This window comes from Capra hircus, chromosome 21 (assembly GCF_001704415.2).
Source record: "Capra hircus breed San Clemente chromosome 21, ASM170441v1, whole genome shotgun sequence".
NCBI classification, from domain to species: Eukaryota; Metazoa; Chordata; class Mammalia; order Artiodactyla; family Bovidae; genus Capra; species Capra hircus.
Genome location: NC_030828.1, coordinates 9,759,930 through 9,777,997, shown reverse-complemented (window position 1 = coordinate 9,777,997; position 18,068 = coordinate 9,759,930). Strand labels below are relative to the sequence as shown.

Sequence of the window (18,068 nt, the reverse complement as noted above, 5' to 3'; positions counted from 1 at the left end):
AAAAATAAATGAAGAAAAATAATAAAGTATGGCTGCCGGTGCTGTCTTTACTTACATGTCAAGGTCTGTAATAATCTTCCGTGGTAGCCAATGAAAAATTCCTTCCCATGCTGCCAACTTGGTGAGCATAAATTACTGGGAACTTTATATGGAATAAATTATGTTCTTAAGCCTTCTCAGATGTGCAGCCAGTAGAGATTTTAAAGCAGAAAACAAAATGCAAAATTGAGCTCGAAGGGGCATTTGTTGTGTTTGGAACCCTCTCTGGAGTAGCTTCGTCCTCTTTAGCTCTGGGAGGGGATTACGGGCGCTGCCTTCCAACCCCAGGCTTTCTTAGCCACACACGGCTCTTCAGAAACCTGCGTGTGGTTTGCTTCTCAGATTTAAATAAAGCGATGTGGACTGTTGCAATGCTGATGTGGCAGTGGGCCCTAGGAAAACAAAATGAAGAACCCTGCTGAAGTGACAGACAGGACAAAGACGGAAAGTGTCAACTGACCCCAAATGTGCCATTGCCTGACTTGCATGCTTTTGTTGAGAACCCTGTGCTGCCATCTTTTTTGTACGACCACTGTAAGTGCAATTCATGGGTACTCTCAAATCCACCGTGAGTTTAATTGATTTGTGGCTTTCCCCACTGCTGACGATGAAGTGGTGCTTTGGCTGCTGAAAGGTGAGGGGAACTTGATTTCAATGCAGAGATGAGATGAGGTGCAGCATTCTGTAAACTGACAGACGGAAATTCTGCTTCAGAACTCATTATTTGACGTGGAAGATAATGGTGAAAATTTAAATCTTTGAAAGAGTGCAGTGGGTCAAAATACAATCAGACCATTGAAAAGTTAAATGAATTGCACTGGGAAATACATTGAGATGGCAGCTTCTAGTTTCCCTGATGATCTTTCTGATAGATTTTTCTATGGCATCTTGTTTTCCTCATTCTCTTTGAGCTTTTAAGGTGCCTGACTAGAACTTTGGATGCATGCATGTGTGCCAAGTAGCTTCAGACATGTTTGATACTTTGTGACCCCCTTGGACTGTGGTCCACCAGGCTCCTCTGTTCCTGGGATTGTCCTGGTAAAAATACTGGTGGGATCTCATGCCCTCCTCAGGAACTAGAAATTTGGGTCTGTGTAACTCCTGACACATGAATGGAAAATGATATTCCTCATCTAAAGATACCAGATATCTTGAGGGATTCATGCTTTCTGGGTCTCCTTTGAAAAGGTTGAAACTACATGGCTGTATCTAGTTTATTAGCAGAAAATTAAGTTACAAAATATCACGTGTTAACTGTAAGTAGTCAAAAAAATGAAAAAGCTATGAAAACATTTTTTTTTAGCAATTTCCTTTCTAATCAACTCCCCTCCATGGTTTTCAAATTGTATACATGGATTCTGTGATGCTTGTCTTTGAAGAATGGAACCTATTTCCCAGAAATGACATAGAATTGCTTTGGAAATTAGGTAATAAAAAGCAATGGTGGCTTCTGATTTGGGTGCAGGCTCTCTCTATTTTGGCTCTGGGAAGCCTAACAAAAAGGTCCACAAGAGTAGGAACTGAAGTCTCTGCCAAGAGCCAGTGAACCGCTGAGCCTGCCAACAAGTAGGAGAGTGAACTTGGAGCCAGATTCTGCAGCTCCAGTCAGTCTTAAGATGACCTGAGCTCCAGCCAATAGCGAGACTGCATCCTCACAAGAGATCCAGAAGCAAAACTGCTTCACTAAGCTGGTCTCAGATTCCTGAGTCAGAAACTGTGTGAGATCACAAGTGTTTGTGCAACTTGCCAAGTTTGAGGCTAATTTTGTACAACAATAGATAGCTTGTACATCACTCAGAAGTAACTTGCACAGTGTCTGGAGCTGTCTAGGAGGCTAAAAAATATTTGTGGAGTGCATGAATTAAAATGAATAAATGAAAAGTTGAATTTAGATCCTTCCTTAGCATTCCCTATTACTTAACAACCTTTTAACTAGCTTCAGAGTGTTTCTAGGAAAGGGTCTCTTCAATTATTAAAAGTTCAGTCATTCAACAAATATTCATGGCTGTTACTGTTTGTCAATGAACAACTCTTCCACTGTGAAATATTGTGAGCCCACTGGAGCATCTGCCAAGCTTTTAAAAAGAAGTAGTTATGGAAGCTCTCTCAGTTTAAAGCAGTTGAAAACTAGATTTGGGGTTGGGGAGACACAAGTCACCAAGAAAAGTGAAGGATTAGAAGGACAAAATTTATCTCTACATCGACAAACTCAAGGTATTCAGAGGTGAGAATGAGACCATCACCGAATCAAGGGATATAAATAGTGTGGGACATTCACAGTGAGTGTGGACAGCGAGGGGGAGTGTGGCCTCTCATCCTGTCTGGAGTGTGATGTGTGCCCCGAGCTGCCTTTTGGGTCAGATGACCTGGCTCAGAACCTTGCCTCTTCCGTTTACCAGTTGTGAGAACTTAAGAGGGTCATTTAATCCTTTGAAATCTCATCCACACATTAAGCAAGCAGAGTATGATGCACGGTTTTTAAAGCAGATGAAACTGGTGAAAGGTTTAGTCCACTTCCTGGAATGTAGTAAATCCTTTAAAAATGGTTATGTGCTTTTCTTATGATGAATGGCCGCTTTCCTGCACACATGAACCGCCCTATGAGGTTCTTTACCATGTGTGACATATTGAGATCATCTGAAAATACAGAGTCACAGAGTATAATTAGGACATGGTCGGATTCGTCTGCTGTTCTCGGAGGAGCCTGGTAAGAGGAGATAAACGGAGCATGGGCGCATCTGCAGTCTTTAAGGGTGGACACTATGGAAGATGCTAAGCACTCATGCTCCTGATTTTCTGCCCTATGTGGCTTTCTGCTTAGGTGTTCTTTCTTCTTAGGTTCTAGCTTTTGACTGGCTTCTTGAAGAGACCAGATGCAATGGAGGCTCCTCCTGCACCATCAGTGTGACCTTGATGGTTGGTCTTGTATATCTCTAAGCGGTAACTCTGAGGTTTGCGCTACCTGGGCCATTGTAGAAATAGTTCAGCCAGAAGATTTCAAGGCTGTTTATTGAGAGACAAGTCAAGAAGCTGTTCTCTTACTCACTGCTGGCTGCTTCACCTTGTCTTGGCCATGCATGAAATTGTCTGCATCTGCCTGCGTATTCTCTTCTCCTTTTCTCTTTATCTTGTTAAGTTTTGTCACTTGGCCACTTCCTTCTTCTGTTCTCGCCCATCCCTATAATCTGCCTCAATTTTCCCCCTCTCTCTTCCCTTTCTCTCTCCTCCTACTCCGGGAGGAGAGAAGAAAACCTGGAATGGGCCTGGAGCTATGCTGGGTCCTCCCTTTCTTCTCTTCTTACTCACATTGTGTGCTGCCGTGGTAGAGGCACTTTGGAATTTGCCCAGCAAGCGAGTTCATAGGTAGATCCCACTAGAATATTATTCAAGCCCTTTGGGACGCATCTGCAAATAAGTATGGCGAACAAATTAAATGTAACATCTAATGATATTAAAGCTACATTTCTGTTCTGTTCACTATTTTTTGTTTGTTTTTTGTTCTGTTCACTTTTGTATTAAAATGTGTCTTCCAAGTTTGACTCCCATTTGTTTTTGATATTTAGTAAGATAAAACACACCTTTTAACTTTTTAAAAGTCCTGGTGGGAGGAATTAGAACGCATAATCGAGAAAATTTTGTAGAATGCCCCCTCCTCGGGGCAGAGAAACTCCATGGAGCCTTTCCCTATCTATATCTCTCTGTCTCTCCTTGCAACTTATAAAGAAAAACATCCTAGAAGATCTGTGGGATTCATAGCTTCTTCTTGCTCTAAATCCATTATCTCAGCATAGAAAACATATTGCATGGCAACTGTATCAAAGAGAGTTTAGAGAAACATGGAAATTATTTTATTTGTAAGGATAAACTAGATTATGCTGCTGTAACAAATTAGCACTGAAGTGTTAGTGATTTAACAGAACAAAGGCTTTTTTCTACATATCAGTGGCAGGATGGCAAGGGGATTCTGTTCCATGTACCTACACAGAGCCCAAGATGAGGGAGGCTCTACTATCTATTGCTGGACCACCCTGAATTAATCCCTGGAGAAGGAAATGGCTACCCACTCCAGTGTTCTTGCCTGGAGAATTCCACAGACAGAGGAGTCTGGCGGCTTATGGTCCATGCGATCGTAAAGAATTGAACACAGCTGAGCAACTAATGCTTTCACTTGAATTAATGGCAGCCTCTGTGGCTGGAGCAGGGGAAGAAAGTACTGAAAGGCTTCAGGACCAGAAGTAGCATTTGGTCTTTCTTCTCATACCCTGTTGACCAGAACTAGTCATCTGGCTAAGCATAACTGCCAGGAGTCTAGAAAATATAGTCTTTTGTGTGGTTGGAAAGCAGCGGAAAGCCAGATGTTGGTGAGTGCCCATGTTGTCTCCCACATTACAAATTTAATCCCTTCAGGAAAACCAAGGGCTAGAAGGGGCTGTGTCCTAGGCCACAGAATAAGCCAGTGACAGGGTCAGTACTAGAACTCAGCTCTTTTGGTACCAGCTGTTATTTCTGCAGTTATTTTTGCAGTAGTTGCTCCTTCCTCTGTGGGAAATAATGGCACACTGATAGGTGGCGCTAGTGGTAAAGAACCTACCTCCCAACGCAGGAGACGCGGGTTCGATCCCTGGGTCAGGAAGATCCCCTGGAGGGGGAGAATTCCATGGACAGAGGAGCCTGGTGGATGACAGTTCCTGGGGTCACGAAGATTTGGACATGACTGAATCGACAGCACATAGCGTATGTAGAGTAAATCATGAGGTGTGAACGGAGAATGATGACCTTGCTGTGATTTTTAAATTACCCTTTTCTATCATATGCCAGGCAAAGTTTATTTTCTGGTTGTGGCTTAGAGGAGTTCCAGGCCATATCTCACTAGTAGAGAGTTTTCTTTTTCTTACTTAAGCAAAAGCTTTTTTTTTTTTTACACTCAAGTAGTAACAATATTCTGTATGTACTTAGAAACTTCTGAAGTCATTTTCAAGTATCTTTTCTCATGTGCTTTACACATAATGTACGAGAAATAAGGAGGTTGCATGTCACTGGCTTAATTTTACAGATACCCAAGTGTTCTTGCCTGGAGAATCCCAGGGATAGGGGAGCCTGGTGGGCTGCCGTCTATGGGGTCACACAGAGTCGGACACGACTGAAGTGACTTAGCAGCAGTAGCAGCAAGGCAATGAGAATACGCATACAAGCTCACACAACCAGTTAGTGGTGACCCTGGGACTAAAATTCAAAGCTGTGATTTTCGAATCTGGTACTGAAGCACGAGCTGGTTTGCCTCCATTCTTTTTCCTAGCATTGTGGATTTCCTGGTGTAAATTACATAGGTTACTTTCTCCAAGCTTCAGCAGCTTTTCCGTGGTAGGAGGAGGAGCAGAATTTGACTCTTAACCTTGGATGCTTTTGCTAGATTCTTATGTTGAGAAAAATAAAACACACTTTGACATCTGGAGGGTGTTACATTGAGGCTCAACTTATGTCTCCAATACTCTTCAGAAACACAAATTTTTTTTTTTGCTCTTTATGTTTTCCTTAGTTGGGAATAATAACATAACTAAGATTAAAAGAATGCCTCTCATATTCCATACACTCTACTCATGTTTGCTGTTACTTATTACTCAATATTCTGGGATAATCAAGAGCAAAGAGGAATATGAAACAAGTGGAGTAAACTCAGCTCTGCAATTTCTTTCTCTATCTACTTTCTATTCCTTAGAAGCTATCACAGTACTGGTAGACAGTATATGTCATATGTAGAAATTTTGTACAACTGATACATCTCCTTGGGCTAATGGTCACAACTAATAGAACCTTGGGCTAATGGTTGCAACTAATAGAAATAATAATGCTTGCTTCCAGTTGCAGCTAATAGAACCAGGGTAGAAACTGGCTTGATCAAAAAAAAGAATGTATTACCTTTGGTAATGGAAAAGAAGAGGGAAAAGCTGAATGCGCGTATAATGCCCCTAGGAAATTATTTTTTTATCTTTCGGATCTGCTTCGTGTTGATGCATTCTCAAGTGGTTTCTTTTCAAGTGGCAGCAAAGATGGCCACTCGTACCTCAACGATTATAGCTTTGTAATTTAGCTTTTTTTTTCTCTTGGTAGTTGTTGCATCAAACATTTCCAGGTTAATAACCATAGGTTTGATTGGGTCTCATGCTCAGTGTTGGAAAAGTCACCATCGTTTAGACTGGTCAGGTCTCAGTTATCTTTCGCCTGCTGGACCCAGTGGGTAGAGTCAGCTCTATTTAAACCTTAAGGACTGAGATACAGAAAAGAGGTGGTATCTTAACAGAAAATCCAGCTTCTATTACATAAAGAAGGAATGGATGCTGGGCAGAGAAAAATTACAGATACCTATTGCAGTTCTCAACTCTATTCTTGAGTACTCAACAAATGCAGGAGAGAAAAACAGATTATTACCGCCAAGGGTGTTATTTTATGTTGAGAGCAAAGACAGCGAGGATGCTAAGGACAGGTGGAAAAAATCTGATAGATGAAGTCAGATCTCAAGTTACCTTCTTCTCTTTAACACTACAGTTTCTCAGAGCTTTACACATGTAATATAAGTTGATAATAATTTTTGCAATTTTTTAATAGAAAAATATATTGGGGGGGAGGTCTATAAGCTATAAAACAAAATTTTTAAAGGTTGTAAGTGATCAGTCTTCTCCAGGTAAGTAAACATGGAGTTGCTGGTCTATTCTTTAGATAAGATCGCTTTTCAATCCCCAGGCTCCCTGTTATTCAATTGGATTTACCTTCCCTGGTGGCTCAGAGGTTAAAGCGTCTGCCTCCAATGTGGGGAAACCCAGGTTTGATCCCTGGGTTGGGAAGATCCCCTGGAGAAGGAAATGGGAACCCACTCCAGTATTCTTGCCTGGAGAATCCCACGGACAGAGGAGCTTGGCAGGCTACAGTCCACGGGGTCACAAAGAGTCAGACATGACTGAGTGACTTCACTTTCACTTTCACTTAATTTGTAAGCAGTGCTGATCCCAAGTACAACTGCCTTCAGAAGAGGAACCTTATCTTTGGTGTTTTAACTTTCTAAAAATGCCAGTTACTGGTGCCCCAAGACTGGAGTGCAGTTATGGGACAACCAGTTCCTTCTACAAATCATGTCCATTTATCTCTGTGGGCAGAGTCCATCATTTTCATCTGCTTGTCATATCTAGTTTTGGTAGAACTCATTTGCAACCCTCATACACAAAATATTCCCTAAATACCAACTAAATCGATACAAATCCATCAACAGGCTATGCCTGTAAATAAACTCTATCAGCTGATACTTGTATAGCACTCCCGCTTCCTAAGTTCTTGCATGTAAACCCTCTCACTTGATCATCATGAGAGTTCTGGAAGGCAGGAAGGACAGAAAAGAATATTACTTTTCTCCTATCAAAACTAATGAAACAGAGATGGAGTGATCCGCTCAAACTGATGACTACTGTGAGTTTTTGGAGTCCAGACCTCAGGTTTTTCCCACTACATCTTGCATCTGAATTTGGGTGAAGGCTGTAGCGTTCACTGGAAGGTTCAAGAAAACACTCAGGAGTCAAATGAACAAGGGTTTTAAGACTGACTGCTGATTGTAGCTGTATGACTTTGGGCAAGTTTCTTAATCATTTAGCCTCAAATTATTCAACTGTATTGTTTTAACCATTGCATACCTCATAGGACTCTTGTGATAAAATAATACATGGATAGTGCTTAGCAAATGCTCTGTATGTAAATTCATGCTTCAATATTCTAAGTATTGTTCTCATCATATATCTCTAAGTGCTTATTTAACCTTCATTCACAAAGAGAAATAAAGATTTGAATCATTCGTGTGGACTGCTCCATGCTTATGCCTCTATTAACTACATCTTTCAGGTATGGGTAAAACATGAGAGCAAATTGCCTGAATCAGTCTTTACCTCATCATGCTTGCATCTAATTGCTTGGTCTATCTTTTTTGCCCTTCTGATCATCCACTATGAAGCCAAGTCTTTGTTATTTGTACTCAACAGGTTATAAGGTTAATACTATCCTGCATATTCTAGGAGATACGTAGCAATTCTGCAATATGATTAAACAATTTAGACTAATAGTAAACAACACTACCACCCATTGGAGTCCTGTTTTTCAGACTAAATAAACCTCAAAGCAAGTTATTTTTCCCCTTTTACTTTGTTTTGAGCTTTTCCCAATTCAGGCTGCATTATAGATTTTCCCAGTGTTTGTTTGATAAAAGGTAGGCCCCATTATTTTCATGCAGCCCCAACATGGTTCTTCTGTAACACTGGCTTTGAATATGACAGCCAAAACATCCATTTCTTTTGAGCAGAGCCTCATCAGTGAGTGATTTTGTAGAGTCAATGCAAAGGGAGATAGGAAGCATGTTTCTGCAAAGGGGCAGGCTCTCCTGTTGGTCTTGACGCTCTCTTCCATCTCAGTGTGTCAGAACTGGAGCTCAGTGACAAGCACTGCTGCATGGCGGATCCAACTTTCTGCCGAGGGGAGTTTCTAGTGTCATGGTGGAGGCAGAGCGTCAGCAGGAAATAAGAGGTGGTGACTGAAAGAGGGGGGCCGTGAGCATGTGGACGGGAGCACCGAGTGTAGATTTGGCGTGGGGGAGATTCTCCAGGACGATGACATCCAGGGAGAGGGCTGGAGGATGAGTGTGAATCAGCCACATCAGCATTTGGTGGGGGAGAAAAGAGGCAACTATTCTGGGCCAAAAGGAGAGGCAAGGACTGTGAGGAGTGAGCAAATTGAGAGGGATTAAGGAGCTCAGAATTTAAGGAGCAAGCCGGCTTCCATGGTGGCTCAGAGGGTAAAGCATCTGCCCGCAATGCAGGAGACCCAGGTTCAATCCCAGGGTCAGAAAGATCCTCTGGAGAAGGGAATGGCAACCCACTCCAGTATTCTTGCCTGGAAAATTCCATAGACAGAGGAGCTTGGCAAGCTACAGTCCATGGGGTCACAGAGTCAGACATGATTGAGTGATCGATACTTTCACTTTTCACACTGGCAGGAGAGAAGGCAGAAAAAAGGGTAGGGACCAGAATGAGGAGAGAGTGTAACCTTGGAAATTTCTCCCATTCCTACACCCAACCTCACAAAGGAAGAAATGACCTCTGATGTCCCATTCTCTCCCGGGGAAAGATTAGTGAAGTCGAAGTCGCTCAGTCATGTCCGACTCTTGGCAACCCCATGGACCGTAGTCCCTGGAATTCTCCAGGCCAGAATACTGGAGTGGGTAGCCTTTCCCTTCTCCAGGGGATCTTCCCAACCAGAAATCGAACCCAGGTCTCCCACATTGCAGGTGGATTCTTTCTCAGCTTAGCCACAAGGGAAGCAGGGGAAAGATGATTCCCTTTAAAGCCCAGACTTTCAAGGGATTGAAAGAAAATAACAATGACTGAGCACTCTGTGCTATACCAGGCACAGTTTTAGTTACTTTAGACCGATTTAAACAATCCTGTGGCATAGGCACTATTATTGTACCCACGTTATAGATAAGGATATTGAGACAAGGGGAGTGAAATGACCTGCTCAAGGCACTCAGCAGATGGCTTTCTTGGGACTGAAACTGAGGGAGGCTGGCTCCAGGGAATGTCCCCCCACAACGAGTGCTTGTAGCAGTAAGCTGTCTCGTGAGCCGATTCAGGAATTCCTCTAGAGCTTCCAACGGTGCCATGGCAACTATAGAAAACTCTACTGAAATTCATATATGGCATTTACTCTTTCCTTGTTGAAATCTTTTATCAGGATAATGTTTTAATAAGACATGGTTATGAAAATAATGATGTTCTTAAGCTCAACTTACAACTACCATTGCAAGTTATGGAGATTTATCATGAAAGAACTTCCAGACACCTTTTATCTTTACTTTTTTTTTTTTTTTAACATGAGTAATGAAACTAGACAGGTCACTGTCCGTTAAAGTCAGTAACATTTCCTGGTTTCCAGGAGGTGACAACGATGACTTTTCAGCACAGCTACATTTTGTTGAAATTCAAGATGTGCTTTTAGTATGACTTATTTAGGATTGTATTTTACTTTGCAATTTTTATCACAATTTCTCTCTCTCTTTTTTGTAGATTGTATTATACTCTTTTGTCCCCAAATGAAAATGCAGGCTCCAGCCATACTTCCAACAATGGCTTTTTGGGTGTCTTGTTCAGAAGTTCATACGACTTTTGATACATGGGTTGTAGCAAAAAGTGAAATTTTAGAGAATACATTACAATTTTAAGAAAAAAAAAGTTTAAAAAGTGGAGCAGATTCCATAAAAAATGAAGCTAATTTTAAACTGAGATGCCTTTATCCAGGGGTTTGTCACTGATCTTCTACATGACAACCTCAGAATTCACATCAACCCACTCCAGTACTCTTGCCTGGAAAATCCCATGGATGGAGGAGCCTGGTAGGCTGCAGTCCATGGGGTCGACAAGAGTCGGGCACGACTGAGCGACTTCACTTTCACTTTCACTTTGCTAACATTTCTAGTGCAAGTTTAACTTCTGACTAAACTCTGTTCTCTATCGGGAAAAAGAAAGTCATGCTTGCTAACTGTTTCAAACTTGGCAGATTTATTCTGAGAGTACTAGTCAAGCAAATCAGATTCAAAAACAAAAGCATCATGTCGTATTTATAGTATCACAAAAATGTTTTTATGACAAATATTTTAGGAATATCTGTAATTATTTCCTGGGATAGTTTTTTTCTTTTTCATAGTTTAATTTTTTGTGCCTGTCAACAAACATTTGTCATATTAGATCAGGTCATTTGAGCTTTGCATCCTATTTTGACGTTTCTTCTAAGACATGTGAGCATGGGCAAACAGTTTTTAATTATCCTGATCAAGTGTGGGGGACACCTTTTTGCTGATCCTACTTGTAATCAACTGTGATCTTCGAGAAGCAGGAGAATTGATTGCTTTTATCTTCCCCAACTAGTCAGAAGAGTGGGTCATATATTATTCTACCCTTCGGAAAAATGCAACCCAGTGATTGATTTTATGACTGCCGCTGGCAGCAAATTCCTCAGAATGAATTCTACCAGGTGAAGAAGTATTTCCTCTAACTTGCTTTAAATTTCCTTAGCATTAACTTCTCCGAGTGGCCCAGTCTCTTATGGGACAATGTAATAAGGATCTATCAGTTTTACTGTGCAGTACCTATCTTTAATGCCTAAGTAAATCTCTCTTATTTTCTAGCCCTGACTCTGTAATTTTAACTTTCGAAATCTCTCGTCATGAGTGAGTCTACCCTGCACTCAATTTCTTGCCCTGCTCTGGAGCTCTGCCGTCCCTGAACTACATACCTGCAGGTGAGAAATAGAGACAATAACACAGATGAACATGTATTATTCTCCTCCATAATGCTCTGGTGCTGCGCTCTTTCATATCTATCTTCTCTGCACACAAAAAGGGAAATTCATGGAAGACAACAAAAAGTTGCTTTAAAAAAATTTTATCTAGTTCATATCTAAATACAGTGCAAAATTCTCTTTTATAACATTATACACCCTGGGATTTTTTTTTATCCTATAAAAAATGATCTAACGGGGCTTCGACACATCTTTGTTCTAATTTCTGCATCCCATGCAGGGGAGTGGTTAAGCCTTCTTTTTATTTAAAACACTAGGCATCTATTTCTTTAAATAAGTGAAGACCTCAAGTATTAGTTACTCGTGAAATCAAATGATAATACAATATCTAACTACTCAAGCTCCACATTTTTCTCTAGATTTTTGCCAAGATACACCTCATCTCCACCCACACCCCCAAATAATATTATTTCTAGTGTCTCAGTTTTATAACGCCACTCTCAAGTTGGACTTATCTGATGGCAAGAAAACTTGTGTAAGACTTTCAAACCTTAAGTGAGAAAACTATCTTAACAAAACATATTTTGCCATTTATTTACTGAGGTATATATGACACAGACAAGATGCTTTGTGCTCGTTGAATAAATTGGCTTTGAAATTGTTCATTTAAATCATGGAGGCAGGACCCAGAAAGACCAAAAAAAAAAAAAAAAAAAAAACCTACACCAAATTGGAGTACATACTGAGGCAAGGATGGTTTTAATTTTGCTTCACTTTATGGTGTTTCCATGAGGAGGCTATGACGGAGGAGGAAGAGGAAAAAGAGAAGGGGAGAGGCCATGAGAAGGAGGTGTGACAAACCAGGAGTGCCTCTGCAGTGATGCAGTTTTGCCCTTTCTCTCACGGTCTCCCCCCTCCTTTCTTCCTTCCTTCCTTTGTCTGTCTCTCTCTTCCTATTTTCTCTCTCTTTTATTTCCATCAAAGATTACTGAGCACCTACCACATGTACGCATGGTGCTGGGTTCTGGGATGCAAGAGTAAAACAGAAATAGCGTCTAAACTCAGAGCAGGAAAACTGCAGTCAAGAAGCAGTTGCATGAAGTGCTTGAGAAGTCATCGTCCAGGAATCGGGAGCACGGGTAAAGAGCTTTCCGAGATGTGAAGATCTCCTGTGGGGAGCTGTGTTCAAACTGATGCTCAAGGGACGCACAGAAGTGAGCCGGAAGAAGACGGAGTTAGGAAGAGAAAAGGCCATCTGTAAAACAGACGGAGCTCGTGGCAGACAAGCTGAGGGAAGTCCGGGTGGGCAGGAAGGCTGGGTTGCTGCAGGGCAGGGTTCCAGGAAAGAGTTCACTGGTGAAGAAGGACACCAGGTCTTGGGGGGGTGGGGGGGGGCAGCTACTGCTTTGGAAACAAAACTAAACAGTACCTGGGAAGCTATTTGGGGAAAAGAAGGTGTTCTTTTCCCTAAATCTCATCAAGATTAGTTTTGAGTTCAAATAATTACAATAAAGTCTTTTGAAGTAGCTTCAGAACTTTAGAAAAGAGGACATTAGAGATTCAATAATATACCAAACATTTATATCCATGCATCCACCTTCCTAGATAGGGATCATAATATGGGATATGGGCAGCCTGGCAGACTAGCTGGGTGTAATGGCATTTACTCTCTCTGGAAACTAACAGAGGCTCACCTGGTGCAGAGAGGATTTTTTTTTTTTTTCTTTAAGGGCACTCCTTTCAACATCAGGCAAATACAGCTGAGAGATACCACAGAAAACACCTTTCCAGGTATGTAGTACTTTTCATTCTAACTTGCAAATTTTTTTTTGCTGGTAAAAGCCACGGCAGTCATAAAAATTAATGATGTTTTCGCTTTCCCACGCAGGGGGAGGATCAGTCTGTGATGAGTGGAAATTAATGGTCAGAGTCAGCTCTAATGAGGTGGATGAGCCTAGAGCCCATCATACAGGGTGATGTTAAGTCAGAGAAAGACCAGTATTGTATATTAACCCATATATATGAAATCTAGAAAGATGGCCCTGATGCAGAGATGCAGACATAAAGGGCAGATTTTTGGACACAGTGGGGGAAGGGGAGGGTGGGATTATTTGAGAGAGCAGGACTGAAACATGCGTCATGATCATGCATGATCATGCATGATCATACGTAAAATAGAGAGCCAGTGGGAATTTGCTGGGAACCCAAAGCCCGTGCTCCATGACAACCTAGAGGCATGGGATGGGGAGGGAGGTGGGAGGAAGGTTCAAGCAGGGCGGGAGCGTGTTCACATCTATGGCTGACTCATGTTGACACGTGGCAGAAGCCTTCGCAGTATTGTAATTATCCTCCAATTAAAGATAAAGTTTTAAAAATAAAGGTCAGACACAAGAGCCCCCTGCCCATCCTCCCACTGGTGCAGAAAATAATTGCCCTGACTGCACCTGAAGAAAAGGCCCTGTGCACCTCCATCCGTCCATCTACGTCTCCACTGACAGGAGACCAAGGGCCATTCAGCTGCCAGTGGAAAAGACAGCTTGCTAGACGAGGCCTCCTGAGAGCCTGGCACATTCTGCCAGGTGGAGCTGTGACTTGCTGGGCATCAGGAAGGCCATCTGAGCCCCCATCCTCTTCCACATACTCTTCATGAATGAGCTCAACATCTCGGTTTACCGACCTGCTTATCTACATTAGTTGATCCCCTGATTTTGTTTTTGTTTGGCCTAATGAAGCCAAGTGGTTAGGACAGATATCTAAGATGCAGGTTCTAGTCTGCAAATGTAAGGCTGTATTCTGAAATTTGGTTTGGAGAGTCAGTGTAGGGTCCTAGACCTCCATTCAGTTTCTGACCTTAATATACTTTTATACCAAAACTATTAAACATTGAAGCAGAAGTTATATGCCAAATCATTAAAGAGGCATGACTCATCCATGTTCTCACTGAGGCTGACAAATACTTTGGGTACAGAGACAAGCAGAATGGACCACAGTCTTCATGCATTAGGTTGATACAGTGTTTAAACATTTGGAACCATGTTTTCCTCAAAGGATATTTAGGAAAAAAACCTCTTTTGCTTAGACATATTTAATGCAGTTAGTTGATATTTAAATTTTAACTTAAAAGGGATTTTAAACTGAAATTGTTTTATACTATGCTAATACTAGCTATAATACCCTACTCTACTATACTTATGATTCTAATACTATACTAATGGGCTTCCCTGGTGGCTCAAATGGTAAAGAATCTGCCTGCAATGCAGGAGATCCAGGTTTGATCTCTGGGTTGGGAAGATCCCCTGGAGAAGGGAACAGCAAACCCACCCCAGTATTCTTGCCTGGAGAATTCCATGGACAGAGGAGCCTGGGCAGGGGCGGTGGCGGGGCGGGGTGGGGTTCAGTCCACGGGGTCACAAAGAGTCAGACAAGACTGAGCGACTAACACTTTCACTTTTCATACTGTGTCGATATTTATATCTATCCATCTATCTATATTTGGGGGAGAAGGAGAATAGGGGTCAGGATTATGTTTGTGTGAATTCAGATTCAAAGAGGCCAGTCTGGTATTTTGAAAGACCATGTCCAGTTTCATCACTAACTGGACAGGCACATTTGTTAAATACCCCTTTGTCAGGTGGGAACATTACTGTGTCCCCTGGATCCTAGAACACTCCTAGAACTTTATCCTGAATCTTCTATAGAGAAGGAACTCAAAACAGACTTGCTGAACTGAATTAAATAATGGAGCAAGCACAGCTGGTGGCATCTAAGGATGCTGAAATGGTCAGCTTGCGTGTCATGCCTGAACCCTGCTACTTCTAACTTCTTCCCTGCCTGTTTCCTGTTTCAGATGGAAGAGTATCCATAACTGGGGTCGTTGACTCAAAATAGCAATGAAGACAACAACAGTGCGGTAAGGACCTAGACTGAGCCCTCACTATGCATCAGAGACCTTGCCGCGCACGCACTGTGATTTTCTGTGATCCTTACAGCAGCTGGAGGAGGTACGTTGCTATTACTATTTCTGTTTCGCAACCAAGAAAGCCCAGGCTTAGAGAGAACTGCTCAGTGTCACGGGACTAGTGTGGGGTGGAGTCGGAACTCCAAGTTGTTTCCTATGGTCTGATTCTTGATACCATACTGTTAATCATTTTCCAAACTTACCAGGCCGGACCTTAAGGCACAGAAGGTCCTAGAAAATCTAGAAAGATTTCCCTGTACCTCACAACAACCAAAGCAAATTTAGAGTGGGAGAGCTCTCCTTGGGGCCAATTCTTTCCTTCTTTCCATTGTTCTTCCTTTTCCTCATGACTCTATTAAGCTCTGCCAGGCATTGCAAGACACTTGAGTGGGTGTGGGAGGGCCGATTGAGAAAGACTGTGCTCGTGCTGATCTGCCCTCTTCCTGTTCTTCCCACAGGACTGATGGGCTAAACAGATTTAATGCTTGGCTGTCAGCATCCCTGTGGAAGACTCCAGCAGACCCACATGTCCTACGGTTCAACTTTTCAAACCTACCTCTGTGTAATTCCTAAGTAGGAGTCTGAGCTCTGTTGTCATATTTCAGTTTTACAGTTACTCTGAAATATTTTGATCCAAATATGCCCTTAGTGTCATGCTTTATTAATGCGATGTGACTCATATTAGTGACTGCTTGTTCTTGAGCCATATGCCCTGAATAAGTTATCGGGTTTCATTGTTTACCCTAAGTTTAAAAAAAAATTCCATGCGCTCCGACCTCCTGACACCTAAACCCAGCTCATGCAGTTAAAACAGGAAAACTAGTTATCTGATATCACTAAGGCAAATCAACTTGTAGAGCCGTCAAATGTTTCCATTTCCACTGGTGGGAGGGCATTGTGGGCGCCATGGATTATTCATCAAGAAAGCACAGGAGAGAATTTCTTTTCTGTTTGTTTGTTGATTTCCAAAGTAAACCCAAGTATGAAGAGATACAGCTATGGTGCCTTTATTTTTCATTGTTAGCACATATCATTATGCCATCCTGGAAGAACTGCCCAAAAAAAGAGAAAAAAGAAATTACCACGTGGATTGCTTAACGGCTCTCCTCCTGCCTGCCTGCAGAATTGTCTGAGAAAGGAAAATATGCACGCATTAGTCAGGCCCTCGGGGTTACAAGGCTTCTCACCACCAGCAGTGCCAGGTTAGCCTGGGAGTCTGCGGAGCAGGCTTTGGCAGGCCACCAGAGACAGGGCATTTCATAATCAAGAACTTACCCGGGAGGGTTCTGAGCCAACAAGACAGTGTTGGGAGTCAAGGGCTAAGGAAGAATGAGCGGATTTATTCTGTGGACCAAAACCTCTGCACTTAAAGACATTTCCTTTCTAGTTTTGATTTCCTTTTATTTTAGCTGCTGCGCATTTTTTTTTCCCCTCGCCAGATTTCACAATATATCAACTGTTCTGTCTTTGGTGTACCTGACTGAAGTGTTACACAAATCCATCACTAAAGGGTATACTGGCTATACGCTGGGTGGTGGTGGTAGTGATGGAAACACTTTCCTAATAAGATATAGGAATAACGAACATTTATTGAGCACTTTTACCAAGTGATCCTAAGACATGCATGAGATAGCTCAGGCAATCCTCTGAACCCTAGCGTTTGGGTACTATTACCAAGTTAATTTCAGTTGAGGTAGCAAAGCATGGAAAGGTTAAGTAACTTACCTGAAGTCACAGAGCAAGTAAGTCACAAAGGCAAGACATGAAGCCCTATAGCTTGATCAAGTTCATGGTCTTAGGAGAGACTCTTTGTTCCTCCAAATGGTCCCAGCTCTTGCCTTGGGGTCCACCAGGAGCTGTTGGCAGTGCCTAGGTCCCCATGTTTGCTTAAGGACCTATAATGTAATAGGACCTAACATGTCATTTAAAACTACAAGAGATGCATTGGGTTGAAAGATAGTTTGGCAATTTCTTATAAAACTAAACACACTCTTCCCATATTATCTAGCCATGAGATTTATTCACATGAGTTGAAGATTTATGTCCACGTCAAACTTTGCATATGAGCGTATATAGCAGCTTTATTCATAATTGGCAAGACTTAGTACTTGTCCAGTTGTCCTTCAGTAAGTGACTGGATAAACAAACCATGGCACAACCAGAGAGTGGAATGTCATGCGACAATAAAAAGAAATGAGCTCGTAGACAGACATGGAGGAAACTTACATGTACTGTATATAATTCCAACTATATGACATTCTGGAAAAGGCAAAACTATAGAGCAGTAAAAACCCCAGATGTTCCAAGAGGCTCCATGGGGAGAGAAGGATGAATAGATAGAACACAGTTGTTGTTGTTGTTGTTTTAATTTTTTCTCACTTTTATTCATTTTTAACTGAAGGATCATTGCTTTACAATGTTGCATTACAATATTTCTGCCATACATCAACATAAGTCAGTCATAGGTAGACACATATCCCCTCCCCCTTGACCTCCCTCCCACTTCCCACCCTTCCCATCCCTCTAGGTTGTTGCAGAACCTAGGTGTGAGTTCCCTGAGTCATACAGCAAATTCCCACTAGACATCTCTTTTACACGTGGTAATGTGTATGTTTCCATGGTAATCTCTCCATTCCTCCCACCCTCTCCTTCCTTCCCTTCTCCCATGTTCATAAATCTGTTCTCGATGTCTGCGTCTCCACTGCAGCCGTGCAAATAGGTTCATCAGTACCATCTTTCTAGATTC

General features: G+C 42.0%; 1 long non-coding RNA gene across 2 annotated transcripts in view; it reads left to right on the top strand.

Annotated features, from left to right (window-relative positions):
* The window catches only part of LOC102172201, a 37,123-nt gene extending 20,806 nt beyond the window's left edge, over positions 1-16,317 (top strand). The window contains exons 2-6 of one of the 2 annotated variants that reach the window (XR_001919903.1): positions 11,252-11,364; positions 12,349-12,503; positions 13,095-13,155; positions 15,212-15,365; positions 15,781-16,317. This is a non-coding gene — a long non-coding RNA (uncharacterized LOC102172201). The remainder of the gene's footprint in view (positions 1-11,251; positions 11,365-12,348; positions 12,504-13,094; positions 13,156-15,211; positions 15,366-15,780) is intronic. The other variant, XR_310887.3, reaches the window with a different exon arrangement.